Raw genomic sequence first — 24,839 nt, 5'->3', positions numbered from 1 at the left:
ACTTCTATGAATGCAAACAGTATCTTAAATAAAAGTTCTTATCTGCTGATGATGAAGTCTGGATATTTCGTAACAACTTTTATGAAATATTTTGGCAGGAAAATACGTTAGTGTTGTGTACCTATGTATTGTGTGACAAAACTGTTCATTTCCTTAACGAAAAGTGTTGCCACCACGAATAACAGTAGCTTTAAAATTCGATAAACGGACTGCAACTAGCAAACAGTCTTTTGATCAACAGCACTGAAATGATTAAAAATAATTTCTCTTATTTAGTTCAGATTAATTATCATACATTTTGCTTGTTTACTGGTTATAAATGATTACTTTCGTGAATGAACTTAGTGACATTTACACTGCTCGACAGGCAAAACTGCTACACGTTCCCACGTGTTGATTTATTTAACAAAATTTCGATCATTAGCTGGGAAAAACAGTAATTAAATAAAACTTGATGTTACATTAATAATAAGTAACTAGTTTTATTTTAATATTTCTGAAATAGTACAACACAACACACCCAATTACACCACGCGCCACAACCTTCAGCCGACCCTTGCATTCCCGCCAGTACAAGCTTCTGGTGGAGTCGACGTTCGACAAATGTCGCAAAGAATATTAGGTGATTTGAGCATTCTGCGTACCAAAGATGAAATGACCACTCTCTGTAACAAAGATGAAATGCCCAAGGTTAAAAATAAAGCTGCTACAATGATATCAGATGAAATGACTTCAAGGTTCGATGAAGCAACGAAAAATAACACAACCCATATTTCAGAGCTTTCCTCAATTGTATCTGATTTGTAGTCACGGATTAGTGACATTTCCCTAGATACAGAGCAAATACGCCAAGAGAATAAAAACTGGAAGCAACAACACGAAACGTATGCCAGCAATATAATAAAATTTTCAAATGTCTACTAATAAGGACAAGCTCACTGGTGAAAATACCACACTTCATAACAATGTACATACATTTCAGTCTAAAGTACAACGTTTCACTTCAGGACAGGCTAATAGTTTAAAATTACAGTTCGATGACCACATGCATATCTTAAGCAGTAACTATTCCGCATGGATAGATAACAAAGATAAACACTTTGATAAATGTATTAGTGAAGAGCTACTGTGAACGGTGCAACGGTTGGTGAATGAATACTTTACAAGCAATGAGGTTGCAAAAAATAAACAGATTCATGAATACGAACAACTTAAACAAACTTTGGACAAAGATCTGCTGTTTTGGCTACAAAATGTGTCTCCACAATTGTCTAATTTTCAGAAGGAACTACGACAAGTACAGAAAAATGTAAAGCATTTCTCACCCATGGTTGCACCCACACATGAGAGTGCTATTAACGCGCGAACTGCACGAAATTTTGGTAGTTAAAATATGCTCAGTTGCCCACCAATGACTTATCGTATAATCCGGGGGCAGTACCTAACTTGTCAGCGTTATTATTCTAGTAAAATTGCCAGTTTACTAGAACACTGTCAGGTACACATTCCGGAGAAAAAGCAGTTCACCCTGTTATTTTTCTTAAATCAACCTTGTGTAGGGCTTGGACTGACTGGCAAAAGGTTAATTATGTAGTAAGCTACATACAGGGTGAGTCCACCGTATGGGTAACCAAAACCGTGGGCAACTGTATCGACTACGAATAGTTTGAACGAGCTTCCCGAACAAATATTTTTCAGGATCGGTTCAGGTGAGGTTGAGAAAACATGTTTTTGAGCCAGAATTCTTTAATCTACGGCAGGGTAGCCTAAGACGTAAATCTGAAAAGTATATAAATGTGATCCATTACTGGGACGATCCTGTCTCTAAACCGTATGTATTGTGGATACTACAAGCAAAATAATCGTTCGAGATCCGTGAAAGCACACAGAAATTCCGGGGACGGATTTAGAATAATTTGTCTGTATTCGACTCACTGGATTTAGTCCAGGAAGATCCGAGTGAATCGCGAATTCGAAGTTGCTTCCTCGTTGCGAAGGCAAATTTGCTGAGTACGTGGTCTCCTTGACCATTTAGCTAGCAGAATTCGTGATATTCGTTGTGTCAGTTAAACTCTCACGGTGATAGCTGAAATTCACAAATTGCGGGACGAAGTCTTGGCTCTGCAGCAGCAGATGTTATCCCTGAGTTGGTGTGATGAGGAACAATATTGACACCAATATCAATGAGGGACAGCATGAACTGGCAATCTGAACCTGTTTTGAAATTTGCCAAATCCGCTAATGGCCATTCTTAAAGGGGAATCGAGTTTATCTGTTGATAGTTTTGATCAATTAATTGAATTGTGGTGTTTGTTGGTTAAGTTGAATAAGCAGTCTAATGCGTTGCAGGTGCACCATAGCGTGGAACTGCATCTCATTTGTCCGCTGGTTATAGGTCTTCTAGCCAGAATTATTGCTACAGCATTAGAGAATAACGTAACACTGCAGAATTTCAGGAATGGGCTTTCGACTAAGTGTCTTGGTACTCGCGAAAAGAAAGAAATAATAGATAACCATGTGTATCGAGTAGCAGGCAAAAAGAAACTTTGGCTCGTTATATTAATGAAGTGCGTCGTGCTATCTTAGCTATTGTCGTTGTTGTTCTGGTCTTCAGTCCTGAGACTGGTTTGATGCAGCTCTCCATGCTACTCTATCCTGTGCAAGCTTCTTCATCTCCCAATACCTACTGCAACCTACATCCTTCTGAATCTGCTTAGTGTATCGATCTCTTGGTCTCCCTCTACGATTTTTACCCTCCACGCTGCCCTCCAGTGCTAAATTTGTCATCCCTTGATGCCTCAAAACATGTCCTACCAACCGATCCCTTCTTCTAGTCAAGTTGTGCCACAAACTTCTCTTCTCCCCAATCCTATTCAATACCTCCTCATTAGTTACGTGATCTACCCACCTTATCTTCAGCATTCTTCTGTAGCACCACATTTCGAAAGCTTCTATTCTCTTCTTGTCCAAACTGGTGATCGTCCATGTTTCACTTCCATACATGGCTACACTCCATACAAATACTTTCAGAAAAGGCTTCCTGACACTTAAATCTATATATCTTAGCCATGTGTGCTCAGATATCCAAAGCTCAAGCAGAAGCTAATATCTTAGAAGGCATGAGGTTGGAGGACAGGTCTAGGATCCGGTTTTGTGATAAGCTGTTATGTAGTGTTCAATCACATAAATTATTCGTTAGTATTTAAAATGTGTATTATGGCGACAGTAAGCTGGGAGAACTAATGTAGGCTGTTTTCAGAACGAGTGAATAATGTTGATGTTCCACATGATCAGTCGCCTACAGCTGTTATAGGGGTATGTTACCGTTGTGGTAAAGTAAGGCATTTTGTTAAGGATTATCCGGTTCCTAAGAGTAGGTGTGGAAACAGCTGATACCAGAGGAAAGAGATACCTTCGGCATAGCGCCAGAAGCTCCCAGCAGGTTGTCGTAAGGTGTGAGCTGTAAAGTGTGGGTGGTTTCCGTTTATGTGTGCCTTTTACTGACTACTGAAACTGTATGTGCTCTGGTGGATTTCAGCGGTAATGTGTTCCTTCTTAATTATGCCTGGTATAAAAGTTACAGGCAACTACCCAGGTTGCCTGGATTAAGTTTGGTTAATCGGTTGTGTCTTTCTACTGATAGTTGGTCCCTCTACGTGGTGGACCAGGCTCAGTTTGAATATCCCAAGTTTTACATGGTCCTTCAAATATTTGGTTGTGAAGAGGTTGTCTGCTAAGCTTATTCTAGGTTGAAATTTTTTGCAGTTAACTAAGTGTTTGATAGATTATGCTGGTTGTCAGTTTGGCTTTAAGCTCAGGCCAGTGGAAAGTCTTAAAATGTGTTCCCGCGGTGGAGGTATGAAAGCGTGTAGATTGAGCGTTTAGGCTGTAAGGTGGCAGCTTGAATGAATGTTAATTTCACACCTTATATGAGATTTTATACTGCATAACAAGTACAAGGATATCTCACCTGCAATACTTTGGTGGTAGTCAGCAGATTTGAATATGAAAATGTACAGCATGTAATGCAGAGGGTTCACACTCAATTCGCTGGTATTAACACACCAGACCCAAAAAAGCTGCTGGAAGAAACATTTTAGTTTTGAGGAGGCAGACTCGAGTTGTGCCGTCATGGCCCACATACACCGGAAGGCTCCTAACAGGAAGTTGGTGACCCACAGGGAGAGAGACAATGAACATGCCAGGCGACACATCGAGAAGAGCAGCAGCGCTGCTTGCAATGGAGATATTATGTAGAAAACTGAAAACTGCATTTGGGAATTTCCAGCTGGATACAAACAGGCCAGCAACGCAGCTGATCATGTGAAAGACCCGTGGTACGCTTGTAATGTACACGTGTAACTTTTGGGCGTCAGATGTAACCTCCCCACAAAATTTTATAAGAATGACAATATTATTTAAGAATGCTAATGGACATTGCGCTAAGTGTAACCTCTCCACTGAAATTTTAAAGACAGAAATAATAAATGAATGGGAGCCAAACGTAACCTCCCTAGCAATTAAATTTAATGACAATAAAAAATGAGAATCGCAATCTGACCCAAGTATAAGTTCGTCACGAAAATAATAAAAGTCATTTCAGTGTTAAGAAATCAAAGTGATAATGATAATTCGATTTTACCGAAATATCGGTCTTTGCCCTGTGCAAAAATCAGAATTAAATTCTTACCTCATTGTAACTGCTAGTCAAATTTCTGCTCTTATTCTTGCGCACGGCTTGGAGGAACTGCATTGCAAATAATAATATTCACTTTTTTTAATTATTTAACTGAAAACTGAAACTTTTCTTTAAGGGAAGTGGAACAAAATAGTTACTTCAATTTAAAAATTTTTTTATGTAAAATTGCTTTTGAAATCAAAATTATTATTGGGGGCACTTGTTGAAAATTAATTACAATAAATAAACTTTACATTATCTGATGATTATCTTAAGTAACAGTATACCTCATTCAGCATCTTGACCAGTGTTGCCGACAGACTACATCACACAACCGCACTGGGCTGCTACTACTGACCGACTGCTCTGCATGACGACCACCAGCGTACCGCTCGCAACTGTACTGCACGACTACTACTAACAGACTGCACTGGCCTACAGCTACTCGCGTACTGCTCTACATGACGACTACTAGCGAACTGCTCGCAACTGTACTGCACGACAACTACTAACAGACTGCACTGGCCTACAGCTACTCGCGTACTGCTCTACATGACGACTACTAGCGAACTGCTCGCAACTGTTCTGCACGACTACTACTAACAGACTGCACTGGCCTACAGCTACTCGCGTACTGCTCTACATGACTACTACTAGCGAACTGCTCGCAACTGTACTGCACGACTACTACTAACAGACTGCACTGGCCTACAGCTACTCGCGTACTGCTCTACATGACGACTACTAGCGAACTGCTCGCAACTGTACTGCACGACTACTACTAACAGACTGCACTGGCCTACAGCTACTCGCGTACTGCTCTACATGACGACTACTAGCGAACTGCTCGCAACTGTACTGCACGACTACTACTAACAGACTGCACTGGCCTACAGCTACTTGCGTACTGCTCTACATGACGACTACTAGCGAACTGCTCGCAACTGTACTGCACGACTACTACTAACAGACTGCACTGGCCTACAGCTACTCGCATACTGCTCTACATGACGACTACTAGCGAACTGCTCGCAACTGTACTGCACGACTACTACTAACAGACTGCACTGGCCTACAGCTACTCGCGTACTGCTTTACATGACGACTACTAGCGAACTGCTCGCAACTGTACTGCTCGACTACTACTAACAGACTGCACTGGCCTACAGCTACTCGCGTACTGCTCTACATGACGACTACTAGCGAACTGCTCGCAACTGTACTGCACGACTACTACTAACAGACTGCACTGGCCTACAGCTACTCGCGTACTGCTCTACATGACGACTACTAGCGAACTGCTCGCAACTGTACTGCACGACTACTACTAACAGACTGCACTGGCCTACAGCTACTCGCGTACTGCTCTACATGACGACTACTAGCGAACTGCTCGCAACTGTACTGCACGACTACTACTAACAGACTGCACTGGCCTACAGCTACTCGCGTACTGCTCTACATGACGACTACAAGCGAACTGCTCGCAACTGTACTGCACGACTACTACTAACAGACTGCACTGGCCTACAGCTACTCGCATACTGCTCTACATGACGACTACTAGCGAACTGCTCGCAACTGTACTGCACGACTACTACTAACAGACTGCACTGGCCTACAGCTACTCGCATACTGCTCTACATGACGACTACTAGCGAACTGCTCGCAACTGTACTGCACGACTACTACTAACAGACTGCACTGGCCTACAGCTACTCGCGTACTGCTCTACATGACGACTACAAGCGAACTGCTCGCAACTGTACTGCACGACTACTACTAACAGACTGCACTGGCCTACAGCTACTCGCGTACTGCTCTACATGACGACTACTAGCGAACTGCTCGCAACTGTACTGCACGACTACTACTAACAGACTGCACTGGCCTACAGCTACTCGCGTACTGCTCTACATGACGACTACTAGCGAACTGCTCGCAACTGTACTGCACGACTACTACTAACAGACTGCACTGGCCTACAGCTACTCGCGTACTGCTCTACATGACGACTACTAGCGAACTGCTCGCAACTGTACTGCACGACTACTACTAACAGACTGCACTGGCCTACAGCTACTCGCGTACTGCTCTACATGACGACTACTAGCGAACTGCTCGCAACTGTACTGCACGACTACTACTAACAGACTGCACTGGCCTACAGCTACTCGCGTACTGCTCTACATGACGACTACTAGCGAACTGCTCGCAACTGTACTGCACGACTACTACTAACAGACTGCACTGGCCTACAGCTACTCGCGTACTGCTCTACATGACGACTACTAGCGAACTGCTCGCAACTGTACTGCACGACTACTACTAACAGACTGCACTGGCCTACAGCTACTCGCATACTGCTCTACATGACGACTACTAGCGAACTGCTCGCAACTGTACTGCACGACTACTACTAACAGACTGCACTGGCCTACAGCTACTCGCGTACTGTTCTACATGACGACTACTAGCGAACTGCTCGCAACTGTACTGCACGACTACTACTAACAGACTGCACTGGCCTACAGCTACTCGCGTACTGCTCTACATGACGACTACTAGCGAACTGCTCGCAACTTTACTGCACGACTACTACTAACAGACTGCACTGGCCTACAGCTACTCGCGTACTGCTCTACATGACGACTACTAGCGAACCGCTCGCAACTGTACTGCACGACTACTACTAACAGACTGCGCTGGCCTACAGCTACTCGCGTACTGCTCTACATGACGACCACCAGCGTACCGCTCGCAACTGTACTGCACGACTACTACTAACAGACTGCACTGGCCTACACCTACTCGCGTACTGCTCTACGTGACGACTACTAGCGAACTGCTCGCAACGGTACTGCACGACTACTACTAACAGACTGCACTGGCCTACAGCTACTCGCGTACTGCTCTACATGACGACTACTAGCGAACTGCTCGCAACTGTACTGCACGACTACTACTAACAGACTGCACTAGCCTACAGCTACTCGCGTACTGCTCTACATGACGACTGCTAGCGAACTGCTCGCAACTGTACTGCACGACTACTACTAACAGACTGCACTGGCCTACAGCTACTCGCGTACTGCTCTACATGACGACTACTAGCGAACTGCTCGCAACTGTAATGCACGACTACTACTAACAGACTGCACTGGCCTACAACTACTCGCGTACTGCTCTACATGACGACTACTAGCGAACTGCTCGCAACTGTACTGCATGACTACTACTAACAGACTGCACTGGCCTACAGCTAATCGCGTACTGCTCTACATGACGACTACTAGCGAACTGCTCGCAACTGTACTGCACGACTACTACTAACAGACTGCACTGGCCTACAGCTACTCGCGTACTGCTCTACATGACGACTACTAGCGAACTGCTCGCAACTGTACTGCACGTCTACTACTAACAGACTGCACTGGCCTACAGCTACTCGCGTACTGCTCTACATGACGACTACTAGCGAACTGCTCGCAACTGTACTGCACGACTACTACTAACAGACTGCACTGGACTACAGCTACTCGCGTACTGCTCTACATGACGACTACTAGCGAACTGCTCGCAACTGTACTGCACGACTACTACTAACAGACTGCACTGGCCTACAGCTACTCGCGTACTGCTCTACATGACGACTACTAGCGAACTGCTCGCAACTGTACTGCACGACTACTACTAACAGACTGCACTGGCCTACAGCTACTCGCGTACTGCTCTACATGACGACTACTAGCGAACTGCTCGCAACTGTACTGCACGACTACTACTAACAGACTGCACTGGCCTACAGCTACTCGCGTACTGCTCTACATGACGACTACTAGCGAACTGCTCGCAACTGTACTGCACGACCACTACTAACAGACTGCACTGGCCTACAGCTACTCGCGTACTGCTCTACATGACGACTACTAGCGAACTGCTCGCAACTGTACTGCACGACTACTACTAACAGACTGCACTGGCCTACAGCTACTCGCGTACTGCTCTACATGACGACTACTAGCGAACTGCTCGCAACTGTACTGCACGACTACTACTAACAGACTGCACTGGCCTACAGCTACTCGCGTACTGCTCTACATGACGACCACCAGCGTACTGCTCGCAACTGTACTGCACGACTACTACTAACAGACTGCACTGGCCTACAGCTACTCGCGTACTGCTCTACATGACGACTACTAGCGAACTGCTCGCAACTGTACTGCACGACTACTACTAACAGACTGCACTGGCCTACAGCTACTCGCGTACTGCTCTACATGACGACTACTAGCGAACTGCTCGCAACTGTACTGCACGACTACTACTAACAGACTGCCCTGGCCTACAGCTACTCGCGTACTGCTCTACATGACGACTACTAGCGAACTGCTCGCAACTGTACTGCACGACTACTACTAACAGACTGCACTGGCCTACAGCTACTCGCGTACTGCTCTACATGACGACTACTAGCGAACTGCTCGCAACTGTACTACACGACTACTACTAACAGACTGCACTGGCCTACAGCTACTCGCGTACTGCTCTACATGACGACTACTAGCGAACTGCTCGCAACTGTACTGCACGACTACTACTAACAGACTGCACTGGCCTACAGCTACTCGCGTACTGCTCTACATGACGACTACTAGCGAACTGCTCGCAACTGTACTGCACGACTACTACTAACAGACTGCACTGGCCTACAGCTACTCGCGTACTGCTCTACATGACGACTACTAGCGAACTGCTCGCAACTGTACTGCACGACTACTACTAACAGACTGCACTGGCCTACAGCTACTCGCATACTGCTCTACATGACGACTACTAGCGAACTGCTCGCAACTGTACTGCACGACTACTACTAACAGACTGCACTGGCCTACAGCTACTCACGTACTGTTCTACATGACGACTACTAGCGAACTGCTCGCAACTGTACTGCACGACTACTACTAACAGACTGCACTGGCCTACAGCTACTCGCGTACTGCTCTACATGACGACTACTAGCGAACTGCTCGCAACTTTACTGCACGACTACTACTAACAGACTGCACTGGCCTACAGCTACTCGCGTACTGCTCTACATGACGACTACTAGCGAACCGCTCGCAACTGTACTGCACGACTACTACTAACAGACTGCACTGGCCTACAGCTACTCGCGTACTGCTCTACATGACGACCACCAGCGTACCGCTCGCAACTGTACTGCACGACTACTACTAACAGACTGCACTGGCCTACACCTACTCGCGTACTGCTCTACGTGACGACTACTAGCGAACTGCTCGCAACGGTACTGCACGACTACTACTAACAGACTGCACTGGCCTACAGCTACTCGCGTACTGCTCTACATGACGACTACTAGCGAACTGCTCGCAACTGTACTGCACGACTACTACTAACAGACTGCACTAGCCTACAGCTACTCGCGTACTGCTCTACATGACGACTACTAGCGAACTGCTCGCAACTGTACTGCACGACTACTACTAACAGACTGCACTGGCCTACAGCTACTCGCGTACTGCTCTACATGACTACTACTAGCGAACTGCTCGCAACTGTACTGCACGACTACTACTAACAGACTGCACTGGCCTACAGCTACTCGCGTACTGCTCTACATGACGACTACTAGCGAACTGCTCGCAACTGTACTGCACGACTACTACTAACAGACTGCACTGGCCTACAGCTACTCGCGTACTGCTCTACATGACGACTACTAGCGAACTGCTCGCAACTGTACTGCACGACTACTACTAACAGACTGCACTGGCCTACAGCTAATCGCGTACTGCTCTACATGACGACTACTAGCGAACTGCTCGCAACTGTACTGCACGACTACTACTAACAGACTGCACTGGCCTACAGCTACTCGCGTACTGCTCTACATGACGACTACTAGCGAACTGCTCGCAACTGTACTGCACGACTACTACTAACAGACTGCACTGGCCTACAGCTACTCGCGTACTGCTCTACATGACGACTACTAGCGAACTGCTCGCAACTGTAATGCACGACTACTACTAACAGACTGCACTGGCCTACAGCTACTCGCGTACTGCTCTACATGACGACTACTAGCGAACTGCTCGCAACTGTACTGCACGACTACTACTAACAGACTGCACTGGCCTACAGCTAATCGCGTACTGCTCTACATGACGACTACTAGCGAACTGCTCGCAACTGTACTGCACGACTACTACTAACAGACTGCACTGGCCTACAGCTACTCGCGTACTGCTCTACATGACGACTACTAGCGAACTGCTCGCAACTGTACTGCACGTCTACTACTAACAGACTGCACTGGCCTACAGCTACTCGCGTACTGCTCTACATGACGACTACTAGCGAACTGCTCGCAACTGTACTGCACGACTACTACTAACAGACTGCACTGGCCTACAGCTACTCGCGTACTGCTCTACATGACGACTACTAGCGAACTGCTCGCAACTGTACTGCACGACTACTACTAACAGACTGCACTGGCCTACAGCTACTCGCGTACTGCTCTACATGACGACTACTAGCGAACTGCTCGCAACTGTACTGCACGACTACTACTAACAGACTGCACTGGCCTACAGCTACTCGCGTACTGCTCTACATGACGACTACTAGCGAACTGCTCGCAACTGTACTGCACGACTACTACTAACAGACTGCACTGGCCTACAGCTACTCGCGTACTGCTCTACATGACGACTACTAGCGAACTGCTCGCAACTGTACTGCACGACTACTACTAACAGACTGCACTGGCCTACAGCTACTCGCGTACTGCTCTACATGACGACTACTAGCGAACTGCTCGCAACTGTAATGCACGACTACTACTAACAGACTGCACTGGCCTACAGCTACTTGCGTACTGCTCTACATGACGACTACTAGCGAACTGCTCGCAACTGTACTGCACGACTACTACTAACAGACTGCACTGGCCTACAGCTACTCGCATACTGCTCTACATGACGACTACTAGCGAACTGCTCGCAACTTTACTGCACGACTACTACTAACAGACTGCACTGGCCTACAGCTACTCGCGTACTGCTCTACATGACGACTACTAGCGAACTGCTCGCAACTGTACTGCACGACTACTACTAACAGACTGCACTGGCCTACAGCTACTCGCGTACTGCTCTACATGACGACACCTAGCGAACTGCTCGCAACTGTACTGCACGACTACTACTAACAGACTGCACTGGCCTACAGCTACTCGCGTACTGCTCTACATGACGACTACTAGCGAACTGCTCGCAACTGTACTGCACGACTACTACTAACAGACTGCACTGGCCTACAGCTACTCGCGTACTGCTCTACATGACGTCTACTAGCGAACTGCTCGCAACTGTACTGCACGACTACTACTAACAGACTGCACTGGCCTACAGCTACTCGCGTACTGCTCTACATGACGACTACTAGCGAACTGCTCGCAACTGTACTGCACGACTACTACTAACAGACTGCACTGGCCTACAGCTACTCGCATACTGCTCTACATGACGACTACTAGCGAACTGCTCGCAACTGTACTGCACGACTACTACTAACAGATTGCACTGGCCTACAGCTACTCGCGTACTGCTCTACATGACGACTACTAGCGAACTGCTCGCAACTGTACTGCACGACTACTACTAACAGACTGCACTGGCCTACAGCTACTCGCGTACTGCTCTACATGACGACTACTAGCGAACTGCTCGCAACTGTACTGCACGACGACTACTAACAGACTGCACTGGCCTACAGCTACTCGCGTACTGCTCTACATGACGACTACTAGCTAACTGCTCGCAACTGTACTGCACGACTACTACTAACAGACTGCACTGGCCTACAGCTACTCACGTACTGCTCTACATGACGACTACTAGCGAACTGCTCGTAACTGTACTGCACGACTACTACTAACAGACTACACTGGCCTACAGCCACTCGCGTACTGCTCTACATGACGACTACTAGCGAACTGCTCGCAACTGTACTGCACGACTACTACTAACAGACTGCACTGGCCTACAGCTACTCGCGTACTGCTCTACATGACGACTACTAGCGAACTGCTCGCAACTGTACTGCACGACTACTACTAACAGACTGCACTGGCCTACAGCTACTCGCGTACTGCTCTACATGACGACTACTAGCGAACTGCTCGCAAATGTACTGCACGACTACTACTAACAGACTGCACTGGCCTACAGCTACTCGCGTACTGCTCTACATGACGACTACTAGCGAACTGCACGCAACTGTACTGCACGACTACTACTAACAGACTGCACTGGCCTACAGCTACTCGCGTACTGCTCTACATGACGACTACTAGCGAACTGCTCGCAACTGTACTGCACGACTACTACTAACAGACTGCACTGGCCTACAGCTACTCGCGTACTGCCCTACATGACGACTACTAGCGAACTGCTCGCAACTGTACTGCACGACTACTACTAACAGACTGCACTGGCCTACAGCTACTCGCGTACTGCTCTACATGACGACTACTAGCGAACTGCTCGCAACTGTACTGCACGACTACTACTAACAGACTGCACTGGCCTACAGCTACTCGCAAACTGCTCTACATGACGACTACTAGCGAACTGCTCGCAACTGTACTGCACGACTACTACTAACAGACTGCACTGGCCTACAGCTACTCGCGTACTGCTCTACATGACGACTACTAGCGAACTGCTCGCAACTGTACTGCACGACTACTACTAACAGACTGCACTGGCCTCCAGCTACTCGCGTACTGCTCTACATGACGACTACTAGCGAACTGCTCGCAACTGTACTGCACGACTACTACTAACAGACTGCACTGGCCTACAGCTACTCGCGTACTGCTCTACATGACGACTACTAGCGAACTGCTCGCAACTGTACTGCATGACTACTACTAACAGACTGCACTGGCCTACAGCTACTCGCGTACTGCTCTACATGACGACTACTAGCGTTTTGCTCGCAACTGTACTGCACGACTACTACTAACAGACTGCACTGGCCTACAGCTACTCGCGTACTGCTCTACATGACGACCACCAGCGTATCGCTCGCAACTGTAATGCATGACTACTACTAACAGACTGCACTGGCCTACAGCTACTCGCGTACTGCTCTACATGACGACTACTAGCGAACTGCACGCAACTGTACTGCACGACTACTACTAACAGACTGCACTGGCCTACAGCTACTCGCGTACTGCTCTACATGACGACTACTAGCGAACTGCTCGCAACTGTACTGCACGACTACTACTAACAGACTGCACTGGCCTACAGCTACTCGCGTACTGCCCTACATGACGACTACTAGCGAACTGCTCGCAACTGTACTGCACGACTACTACTAACAGACTGCACTGGCCTACAGCTACTCGCGTACTGCTCTACATGACGACTACTAGCGAACTGCTCGCAACTGTACTGCACGACTACTACTAACAGACTGCACTGGCCTACAGCTACTCGCAAACTGCTCTACATGACGACTACTAGCGAACTGCTCGCAACTGTACTGCACGACTACTACTAACAGACTGCACTGGCCTACAGCTACTCGCGTACTGCTCTACATGACGACTACTAGCGAACTGCTCGCAACTGTACTGCACGACTACTACTAACAGACTGCACTGGCCTCCAGCTACTCGCGTACTGCTCTACATGACGACTACTAGCGAACTGCTCGCAACTGTACTGCACGACTACTACTAACAGACTGCACTGGCCTACAGCTACTCGCGTACTGCTCTACATGACGACTACTAGCGAACTGCTCGCAACTGTACTGCATGACTACTACTAACAGACTGCACTGGCCTACAGCTACTCGCGTACTGCTCTACATGACGACTACTAGCGTTTTGCTCGCAACTGTAGTGCACGACTACTACTAACAGACTGCACTGGCCTACAGCTACTCGCGTACTGCTCTACATGACGACCACCAGCGTATCGCTCGCAACTGTACTGCACGACTACTACTAACAGACTGCACTGGCCTACAGCTACTCGCGTACTGCTCTACATGACGACCACCAGCGAACCGCTCGCAACTGTACTGCACGACTACTACTAACAGACTGCACTGGCCTACAGCTACTCGCGTACTGTTCTACATGACGACTACTAGCGAACTGCTCACAACTGTACTGCACGACTACTACTAACAGACTGCACTGGCCTACAGCTACTCGCGTACTGCTCTACATGACGACTACTAGCGTACTGCTCGCAACTGTACTGCACGACTACTACTAACAGACTGCACTGGCCTACAGCTACTCGCGTACTGCTCTACATGACGACTACTAGCGAACTGCTCGCAACTGTACTGCACGACTACTACTAACAGACTGCACTGGCCTACAGCTACACGCGTACTGCTCTACATGACGACTACTAGCGAACTGCTCGCAACTGTACTGCACGACTACTACTAACAGACTGCACTGGCCTACAGCTACTCGCGTACTGCTCTACATGACGACTACTAGCGAACTGCTCGCAACTGTACTGCACGACTACTACTAACAGACTGCACTGGCCTACAGCTACTCGCGTACTGCTCTACATGACGACTCCTAGCGAACTGCTCGCAACTGTAATGCACGACTACTACTAACAGACTGCACTGGCCTACAGCTACTCGCGTACTGCTCTACATGACGACTACTAGCGAACTGCTCGCAACTGTACTGCACGACTACTACTAACAGACTGCACTGGCCTACAGCTAATCGCGTACTGCTTTACATGACGACTACTGGCGAACTGCTCGCAACTGTACTGCACGACTACTACTAACAGACTGCACTGGCCTACAGCTACTCGCGTACTGCTCTACATGACGACTACTAGCGAACTGCTCGCAACTGTACTGCACGTCTACTACTAACAGACTGCACTGGCCTACAGCTACTCGCGTACTGCTCTACATGACGACTACTAGCGAACTGCTCGCAACTGTACTGCACGACTACTACTAACAGACTGCACTGGCCTACAGCTACTCGCGTACTGCTCTACATGACGACTACTAGCGAACTGCTCGCAACTGTACTGCACGACTACTACTAACAGACTGCACTGGCCTACAGCTACTCGCGTACTGCTCTACATGACGACTACTAGCGAACTGCTCGCAACTGTACTGCACGACTACTACTAACAGACTGCACTGGCCTACAGCTACTCGCGTACTGCTCTACATGACGACTACTAGCGAACTGCTCGCAACTGTACTGCACGACTACTACTAACAGACTGCACTGGCCTACAGCCACTCGCGTACTGCTCTACATGACGACTACTAGCGAACTGCTCGCAACTGTACTGCACGACTACTACTAACAGACTGCACTGGCCTACAGCTACTCGCGTACTGCTCTACATGACGACTACTAGCGAACTGCTCGCAACTGTACCGCACGACTACTACTAACAGACTGCACTGGCCTACAGCTACTCGCGTACTGCTCTACATGACGACTACTAGAGAACTGCTCGCAACTGTACTGCACGACTACTACTAACAGACTGCACTGGCCTCCAGCTACTCGCGTACTGCTCTACATGACGACTACTAGCGAACTGCTCGCAACTGTACTGCACGACTACTACTAACAGACTGAACTGGCTTACAGCTACTCGCGTACTGCTCTACATGACGACTACTAGCGAACTGCTCGCAACTGTACTGCACGACTACTACTAACAGACTGCACTGGCCTACAGCTACTCGCGTACTGCTCTACATGACGACTACTAGCGAACTGCTCGCAACTGTACTGCACGACTACTACTAACAGACTGCACTGGCCTACAGCTACTCGCGTACTGCTCTACATGACGACTACTAGCGAACTGCTCGCAACTGTACTGCACGACTACTACTAACAGACTGCACTGGCCTACAGCTACTCGCGTACTGCTCTACATGACGACTACTAGCGAACTGCTCGCAAGTGTACTGCACGACTTTTACTAACAGACTGCACTGGCCTACAGCTACTCGCGTACTGCTCTACATGACGACCACCAGCGTACCGCTCGCAACTGTACTGCACGACTACTACTAACAGACTGCACTGGCCTACAGCTACTCGCGTACTGCTCTACATGACGACCACCAGCGTACCGCTCGCAACTGTACTGCACGACTACTACTAACAGACTGCACTGGTCTACAGCTACTCGCGTACTGCTCTACATGACGACTACTAGCGAACTGCTCGCAACTGTACTGCACGACTACTACTAACAGACTGCACTGGCCTACAGCTACTCGTGTACTGCTCTACATGACGACTACTAGCGAACTGCTCGCAACTGTACTGCACGACTACTACTAACAGACTGCACTGGCCTACAGCTACTCGCGTACTGCTCTACATGACGACTACTAGCGAACTGCTCGCAACTGTACTGCACGACTACTACTAACAGACTGCACTGGACTACAGCTACTCGCGTACTGCTCTACATGACGACTACTAGCGAACTGCTCGCAACTGTACTGCACGACTACTACTAACAGACTGCACTGGCCTACAGCTACTCGCATACTGCTCTACATGACGACTACTAGCGAACTGCTCGCAACTGTACTGCACGACTACTACTAACAGACTGCACTGGCCTACAGCTACTCGCGTACTGCTCTACATGACGACTACTAGCGAACTGCTCGCAACTGTACTGCACGACTACTACTAACAGACTGCACTGGCCTACAGCTACTCGCGTACTGCTCTACATGACGACTACTAGCGAACTGCTCGCAACTGTACTGCACGACTACTACTAACAGACTGCACTGGCTTGCAGCTACTCGCGTACTGCTCTACATGACGACCACCAGCGTACCGCTCGCAACTGTACTGCACGACTACTACTAACAGACTGCACTGGCCTACAGCTACTCGCGTACTGCTCTACATGACGACCACCAGCGAACCGCTCGCAACTGTACTGCACGACTACTACTAACAGACTGCACTGGCCTACAGCTACTCGCGTACTGCTCTACATGACGACTACTAGCGAACTGCTCGCAACTGTACTGCACGACTACTACTAACAGACTGCACTGGCCTACAGCTACTCGCGTACTGCTCTACATGACGACTACTAGCGAACTGCTCACAACTGTACTGCACGACTACTACTAACAGACTGCACTGGCCTACAGCTACTCGCGTACTGCTCTACATGACGACTACTAGCGTACTGCTCGCAACTGTACTGCACGACTACTACTAACAGACTGCACTGGCCTACAGCTACTCGCGTACTGCTCTACATGACAACTACTAGCGTACTGCTCGCAACTGTACTGCACGACTACTACTAACAGACTGCACTGGCCTACAGCTACTCGCGTACTGCTCTACATGACGACTACTAGCGAACTGCTCGCAACTGTACTGCACGACTACTACTAACAGACTGCACTGGCCTACAGCTACTCGCGTACTGCTCTACATGACGACTACTAGCGAACTGCTCGCAACTGTACTGCACGACTACTACTAACAGACTGCACTGGCCTACAGCTACTCGCGTACTGCTCTACATGACGACTACTAGCGAACTGCTCGCAACTGTACTGCACGACTACTACTAACAGACTGCACTGGCCTACAGCTACTCGCGTACTGCTCTACATGACGACTACTAGCGAACTGCTCGCAACTGTAATGCACGACTACTACTAACAGACTGCACTGGCCTACAGCTACTCACGTACTGCTCTACATGACGACTACTAGCGAACTGCTCGCAACTGTACTGCACGACTACTACTAACAGACTGCACTGGCCTACAGCTAATCGCGTACTGCTCTACATGACGACTACTAGCGAACTGCTCGCAACTGTACTGCACGACTACTACTAACAGACTGCACTGGCCTACAGCTACTCGCGTACTGCTCTACATGACGACTACTAGCGAACTGCTCGCAACTGTACTGCACGTCTACTACTAACAGACTGCACTGGCCTACAGCTACTCGCGTACTGCTCTACATGACGACTACTAGCGAACTGCTCGCAACTGTACTGCACGACTAATACTAACAGACTGCACTGGCCTACAGCTACTCGCGTACTGCTCTACATGACGACTACTAGCGAACTGCTCGCAACTGTACTGCACGACTACTACTAACAGACTGCACTGGCCAACAGCTACTCGCGTACTGCTCTACATGGTGACTACTAGCGAACTGCTCGCAACTGTACTGCACGACTACTACTAACAGACTGCACTGGCCTACAGCTACTCGCGTACTGCTCTACATGACGACTACTAGCGAACTGCTCGCAACTGTACTGCACGACTACTACTAACAGACTGCACTGGCCTACAGCTACTCGCGTACTGCTCTACATGACGACTACTAGCGAACTGCTCGCAACTGTACTGCACGACTACTACTAACAGACTGCACTGGCCTACAGCTACTCGCGTACTGCTCTACATGACGACTACTAGCGAACTGCTCGCAACTGTACTGCACGACTACTACTAACAGACTGCACTGGCCTACAGCTACTCGCGTACTGCTCTACATGACGACTACTAGCGAACTGCTCGCAACTGTACTGCACGACTACTACTAACAGACTGCACTGGCCTACAGCTACTCGCGTACTGCTCTACATGACGACTACTAGCGAACTGCTCGCAACTGTACTGCACGACTACTACTAACAGACTGCACTGGCCTACAGCTACTCGCGTACTGCTCTACATGACGACTACTAGAGAACAGCTCGCAACTGTACTGCACGATTACTACTAACAGACTGCACTGGCCTCCAGCTACTCGCGTACTGCTCTACATGACGACTACTAGCGAACTGCTCGCAACTGTACTGCACGACTACTACTAACAGACTGAACTGGCCTACAGCTACTCGCGTACTGCTCTACATGACGACTACTAGCGAACTGCTCGCAACTGTACTGCACGACTACTACTAACAGACTGAACTGGCCTACAGCTACTCGCGTACTGCTCTACATGACGACTACTAGCGAACTGCTCGCAACTGTACTGCACGACTACTACTAACAGACTGCACTGGCCTACAGCTACTCGCGTACTGCTCTACATGACGACTACTAGCGAACTGCTCGCAACTGTACTGCACGACTACTACTAACAGACTGCACTGGCCTACAGCTACTCGCGTACTGCTCTACATGACGACTACTAGCGAACTGCTCGCAACTGTACTGCACGACTACTACTAACAGACTGCACTGGCCTACAGCTACTCGCGTACTGCTCTACATGACGACCACCAGCGTACCGCTCGCAACTGTACTGCACGACTACTACTAACAGACTGCACTGGCCTACAGCTACTCGCGTACTGCTCTACATGACGACCACCAGCGTACCGCTCGCAACTGTACTGCACGACTACTACTAACAGACTGCACTGGCCTACAGCTACTCGCGTACTGCTCTACATGACGACTACTAGCGAACCGCTCGCAACTGTACTGCACGACTAGTACTAACAGACTGCACTGGCCTACAGCTACTCGCGTACTGCTCTACATGACGACTACTAGCGAACTGCTCGCAACTGTACTGCACGACTACTACTAACAGACTGCACTGGCCTACAGCTACTCGCGTACTGCTCTACATGACGACTACTAGCGTACTGCTCGCAACTGTACTGCACGACTACTACTAACAGACTGCACTGGCCTACAGCTACTCGCGTACTGCTCTACATGACGACTACTAGCGTACTGCTCGCAACTGTACTGCACGACTACTACTAACAGACTGCACTGGCCTACAGCTACTCGCGTACTGCTCTACATGACGACTACTAGCGAACTGCTCGCAACTGTACTGCACGACTACTACTAACAGACTGCACTGGCCTACAGCTACTCGCGTACTGCTCTACATGACGACTACTAGCGAACTGCTCGCAACTGTACTGCACGACTACTACTAACAGACTGCACTGGCCTACAGCTACTCGCGTACTGCTCTACATGACGACTACTAGCGAACTGCTCGCAACTGTAATGCACGACTACTACTAACAGACTGCACTGGCCCACAGCTACTCGCGTACTGCTCTACATGACGACTACTAGCGAACTGCTCGCAACTGTAATGCACGACTACTACTAACAGACTGCACTGGCCTACAGCTACTCGCGTACTGCTCTACATGACGACTACTAGCGAACTGCTCGCAACTGTACTGCACGACTACTACTAACAGACTGCACTGGCCTACAGCAAATCGCGTACTGCTCTACATGACGACTACTAGCGAACTGCTCGCAACTGTACTGCACGACTACTACTAACAGACTGCACTGGCCTACAGCTACTCGCGTACTGCTCTACATGACGACTACTAGCGAACTGCTCGCAACTGTACTGCACGTCTACTACTAACAGACTGCACTGGCCTACAGCTACTCGCGTACTGCTCTACATGACGACTACTAGCGAACTGCTCGCAACTGTACTGCACGACTACTACTAACAGACTGCACTGGCCTACAGCTACTCGCGTACTGCTCTACATGACGACTACTAGCGAACTGCTCGCAACTGTACTGCACGACTACTACTAACAGACTGCACTGGCCTACAGCTACTCACGTACTGCTCTACATGACGACTACTAGCGAACTGCTCGCAACTGTACTGCACGACTACTACTAACAGACTGCACTGGCCTACAGCTACTCGCGTACTGCTCTACATGACGACTACTAGCGATCTGCTCGCAACTGTACTGCACGACTACTACTAACAGACTGCACTGGCCTACAGCTACTCGCGTACTGCTCTACATGACGACTACTAGCGAACTGCTCGCAACTGTACTGCACGACTACTACTAACAGACTGCACTGGCCTACAGCTACTCGCGTACTGCTCTACATGACGACTACTAGCGAACTGCTCGCAACTGTACTGCACGACTACTACTAACAGACTGCACTGGCCTACAGCTACTCGCGTACTGCTCTACATGACGACTACTAGCGAACTGCTCGCAACTGTACTGCACGACTACTACTAACAGACTGCACTGGCCTACAGCTACTCGCGTACTGCTCTACATGACGACTACTAGCGAACTGCTCGCAACTGTACTGCACGACTACTACTAACAGACTGCACTGGCCTACAGCTACTCGCGTACTGCTCTACATGACGACTACTAGCGAACTGCTCGCAACTGTACTGCACGACTACTACTAACAGACTGCACTGGCCTACAGCTACTCGCGTACTGCTCTACATGACGACTACTAGCGAACTGCTCGCAACTGTACTGCACGACTACTACTAACAGACTGCACTGGCCTACAGCTACTCGCGTACTGCTCTACATGACGACTACTAGCGAACTGCTCGCAACTGTACTGCACGACTACTACTAACAGACTGCACTGGCCTACAGCTACTCGCGTACTGCTCTACATGACGACTACTAGCGAACTGCTCGCAACTGTACTGCACGACTACTACTAACAGACTGCACTGGCCTACAGCTACTCGCGTACTGCTCTACATGACGACCACCAGCGTACCGCTCGCAACTGTACTGCACGACTACTACTAACAGACTGCACTGGCCTACAGCTACTCGCGTACTGCTCTACATGACGACCACCAGCGTACCGCTCGCAACTGTACTGCACGACTACTACTAACAGACTGCACTGGCCTACAGCTACTCGCGTACTGCTCTACATGACGACTACTAGCGAACCGCTCGCAACTGTACTGCACGACTAGTACTAACAGACTGCACTGGCCTACAGCTACTCGCGTACTGCTCTACATGACGACTACTAGCGAACTGCTCGCAACTGTACTGCACGACTACTACTAACAGACTGCACTGGCCTACAGCTACTCGCGTACTGCTCTACATGACGACTACTAGCGTACTGCTCGCAACTGTACTGCACGACTACTACTAACAGACTGCACTGGCCTACAGCTACTCGCGTACTGCTCTACATGACGACTACTAGCGTACTGCTCGCAACTGTACTGCACGACTACTACTAACAGACTGCACTGGCCTACAGCTACTCGCGTACTGCTCTACATGACGACTACTAGCGAACTGCTCGCAACTGTACTGCACGACTACTACTAACAGACTGCACTGGCCTACAGCTACTCGCGTACTGCTCTACATGACGACTACTAGCGAACTGCTCGCAACTGTACTGCACGACTACTACTAACAGACTGCACTGGCCTACAGCTACTCGCGTACTGCTCTACATGACGACTACTAGCGAACTGCTCGCAACTGTAATGCACGACTACTACTAACAGACTGCACTGGCCTACAGCTACTCGCGTACTGCTCTACATGACGACTACTAGCGAACTGCTCGCAACTGTAATGCACGACTACTACTAACAGACTGCACTGGCCTACAGCTACTCGCGTACTGCTCTACATGACGACTACTAGCGAACTGCTCGCAACTGTACTGCACGACTACTACTAACAGACTGCACTGGCCTACAGCTAATCGCGTACTGCTCTACATGACGACTACTAGCGAACTGCTCGCAACTGTACTGCACGACTACTACTAACAGACTGCACTGGCCTACAGCTACTCGCGTACTGCTCTACATGACGACTACTAGCGAACTGCTCGCAACTGTACTGCACGTCTACTACTAACAGACTGCACTGGCCTACAGCTACTCGCGTACTGCTCTACATGACGACTACTAGCGAACTGCTCGCAACTGTACTGCACGACTACTACTAACAGACTGCACTGGCCTACAGCTACTCGCGTACTGCTCTACATGACGACTACTAGCGAACTGCTCGCAACTGTACTGCACGACTACTACTAACAGACTGCACTGGCCTACAGCTACTCACGTACTGCTCTACATGACGACTACTAGCGAACTGCTCGCAACTGTACTGCACGACTACTACTAACAGACTGCACTGGCCTACAGCTACTCGCGTACTGCTCTACATGACGACTACTAGCGATCTGCTCGCAACTGTACTGCACGACTACTACTAACAGACTGCACTGGCCTACAGCTACTCGCGTACTGCTCTACATGACGACTACTAGCGAACTGCTCGCAACTGTACTGCACGACTACTACTAACAGACTGCACTGGCCTACAGCTACTCGCGTACTGCTCTACATGACGACTACTAGCGAACTGCTCGCAACTGTACTGCACGACTACTACTAACAGACTGCACTGGCCTACAGCTACTCACGTACTGCTCTACATGACGACTACTAGCGAACTGCTCGCAACTGTACTGCACGACTACTACTAACAGACTGCACTGGCCTACAGCTACTCGCGTACTGCTCTACATGACGACTACTAGCGAACTGCTCGCAACTGTACTGCACGACTACTACTAACAGACTGCACTGGCCTACAGCTACTCGCGTACTGCTCTACATGACGACTACTAGCGAACTGCTCGCAACTGTACTGCACGACTACTACTAACAGACTGCACTGGCCTACAGCTACTCGCGTACTGCTCTACATTACGACTACTAGCGAACTGCTCGCAACTGTACTGCACGACTACTACTAACAGACTGCACTGGCCTACAGCTACTCGCGTACTGCTCTACATGACGACTACTAGCGAACTGCTCGCAACTGTACTGCACGACTACTACTAACAGACTGCACTGGCCTACAGCTACTCGCGTACTGCTCTACATGACGACTACTAGCGAACTGCTCGCAACTGTACTGCACGACTACTACTAACAGACTGCACTGGCCTACAGCTACTCGCGTACTGCTCTACATGACGACTACTAGCGAACTGCTCGCAACTGTACTGCACGACTACTACTAACAGACTGCACTGGCCTACAGCTACTCGCGTACTGCTCTACATGACGACTACTAGCGAACTGCTCGCAACTGTAATGCACGACTACTACTAACAGACTGCACTGGCCTACAGCTACTCGCGTACTGCTCTACATGACGACTACTAGCGAACTGCTCGCAACTGTACTGCACGACTA

This window comes from Schistocerca serialis, chromosome 5 (assembly GCF_023864345.2).
Source record: "Schistocerca serialis cubense isolate TAMUIC-IGC-003099 chromosome 5, iqSchSeri2.2, whole genome shotgun sequence".
Taxonomy (NCBI): domain Eukaryota; kingdom Metazoa; phylum Arthropoda; class Insecta; order Orthoptera; family Acrididae; genus Schistocerca; species Schistocerca serialis.
This window is presented reverse-complemented; position numbering follows the sequence as displayed.